Source organism: Elephantulus edwardii, unplaced genomic scaffold, assembly GCF_000299155.1.
Source record: "Elephantulus edwardii isolate Elephantulus edwardi_28Jun2011 unplaced genomic scaffold, EleEdw1.0 scaffold00003, whole genome shotgun sequence".
NCBI lineage: Eukaryota > Metazoa > Chordata > Mammalia > Macroscelidea > Macroscelididae > Elephantulus > Elephantulus edwardii.
The window spans coordinates 7766752-7769409 of NW_006399753.1; the positions used below are offsets into that span (position 1 = coordinate 7766752).

The 2658-nt window shown below is 51.2% G+C and overlaps 1 pseudogene; it reads right to left on the reverse strand.

The window, feature by feature from the left end:
- Nucleotides 1-1803, reverse strand: part of LOC102861239 — a 2476-nt pseudogene extending 673 nt beyond the window's left edge.
- Nucleotides 1804-2658: the final 855 nt, after the last annotated feature.

Sequence of the window (2658 nt, forward strand, 5' to 3'; positions counted from 1 at the left end):
CGCCCAGTCATGGGTGTCAGCTGGTCCTGGGGAACGTCCACCTGCGTGTGCACTGAGACATCAGGGATGATGGTCCTCCCAGCTTGGCCACCAGCCACCAGAATATTGACTCGAGCTGCGTCCAAACCCTTTAGTTTAGCAACAAGAGTGTTGGCCCTGAGCATGTCCAGCATTGTCACACCGAAGGTTTTCTTGAGGTTGTACGCTCTATGTTTCTGCTGTGATTGGGATGGTGGTTAACCAGATGTGCAATGATGCAGATCATGGCGTCAGGACAATGCTGGGCACAGGCAGCAGCCAGAGTGGCCATGGTTGTGGTGCTGGTGTTGAAGGGCCATCCGTGCCAGGCCTGGCTTTCCTGCTGGGATACCCACCACATCGCAGTCTTTGGAGCAGCCTGGCAGCTGTTCAGGCCCAAGGTGGCCTTTCACATTCGCTCTATTCTCAAAGTGGCTCAGGTCAGAGGCTTCTACAGGTGTGTGAGCGACACCATAGAGGGTCGGCGACTCACCAGGGGCTTGTTCTTCAGGAGGAAGGAAAGGGGCCGACTGATTCCTCCAGAAGCCCCCAGCACAGCTACTTGAGCATTGTTCTGGGCAGCGCCACAGTGGACCAGGCCAGGGCAGGGAGCATGGCTGGCGGGAGGGGCCCCTCAGTGGCTCTCACGACCTCCCCATGGGGAAGAGGAGTGCACTCAGCCGCCCCTCATCTCTGCCCTTGGGTTTTTAATCTTCACAGGAGCAGACAGGCAGGTTTCCTGGGCGAGCATAGTGGTTAGGATGACTGATTGTTTAATTTGAAGCTGAACACTTTTGTGCCCCTACAACACCTAGGAGGAATATCAGAAGGCAAACCCACAGCCATTGAGTCCCCTCTGATACACATAAGCCTCCTTATCGTGTCTGAGTCTGTAAGGCGTGGTAGGAGCAGACTGCCCATCTTTCTCCCACAGAGCAGCAGTGGATTCGAACTACTGACCTTTTGGTTAATGGTATGATACCCTATGCAGTACAAGTAAATGCCACCAGATCAGTGAGACCCAGTGTGCCTCTTCACTCTGCTCTCAGCTTCCTTACACCTGCTTCTTTACACTCCAAGTCTGTCATCTCCACCCGGAAGTACCCTCCATCATTCTTCGCTGTGACTCTCAGCCTCCCACAGCCACTGGGGCCGACATGAACCCCCGAGTGAGTCATATCCGCGTGGACTCACGTCCACCGCCTCTGGCTGTGTCACTGACGGTGACTAGGTTTGTTGTCCCTCTGCAGCCAGAGAGATGCACTTAGGACGAATCTGCCCAGGTCCTCGGAAAAGGAGGATGATTTCCATAATCAATAGAACATCATGTGGAGTAGTGCAGAGGTTAAAATTTCCATGCTCAGAGGGTTGATTAGGGTTTTATTTCCCCAGCCAGATGCTCAGACCCCTTAATGGAGCCAAAGTGTTTCACGAGACACAACTGTGACCTCTTTTAAGTGTGTGTGATACTTTTCAATATAGCCATTCCCCCAAGTATTCATTTTGGAAAATCCTTTCATAATATATCCTTTCATAATATGGAGCAGTAAAAAAGATCATTGATAATTCTTGCAAAGTTGGACTGCAATGTTGCGGGGGGGGGGGTTGGCTTTTGGGAACCTCTAAGGCATTCTTTTCTGGCCATCCATACCTGACCACGCTGTGGGCTGACTGGGCCCCAGACCCTTTCGCTGGCATCCTGGAGGAGGTGGTTTTGGCTATGGGTTCATGGCCAAAATGACCTGGACAGATTTGTTTTACATCCATGGCCATGTACTCATGCATGGCCACCTTTGCAGGCACTGACCATGTCTCAGGCAGGTGTTGGAGGGCCAGGATTTCAGCTTCTTTTTAAGAGTCATTGGTCTGTATGTTGATAAGTCACAACAATATATTCAACACTAGAATTGAGACGTTCAGCAAGACATCCGACAGTCCTGGGTTCAATACCTGCAAGGGGAGTGCAGCGAGTGGATTCACTCCACTGAACATCAGGTCCTCAGATGTAAACTCAGAGACCAACTGTCCTTCCTCCTGGTTAAGCTGAAAAGTCATATGTGATATGGGTGCAAAGCACTTATTAGCACTGTGCGGCTAGGGAGCTCTGATAGAAGTCAACCCAAATCCAGGGCGGTGAAGATGCTTCTGGCTCTCAGCAGCTCCATGGGGCTGAGTAGCATTGCCCCTGGGGCTTTCGAGCCGGTGAATCTTCATGGAATCAGACGGCCACATAGTTCACTTGTGGAATGGCTGGTGGATTTGAACCACCAACTTCTTCGTTACCAGTCCGATGCTGTTCCATCATGCCACATGGGCTAATTGTTGCAGTGGAACTTAGTAATTCTTAACCAGTTTCAGCTGGTTTGACTAACATGCTCAGCTACTGTCAGAAATGTTGGCGGTTGGAGACCACCCAGAATTGTCTTAGGCAAAGACCTGGAAATCTGCTTCCTAAAAACGACTGCTAAACCCCCATAGAGTGTGCTCTGCTCTGCTGTGTGGAGTGCCATGATTTTAACTGACTCTCTGCGAAACCCCTGTGAGTGCCACTCTACTCTGACCTGTGGGATGCTGTGACTGCAGCTGATCTGTGGGCCTGGTTTGGAGCCGGGCTCACATTGTCTTTGCAAGAAGCTCTTG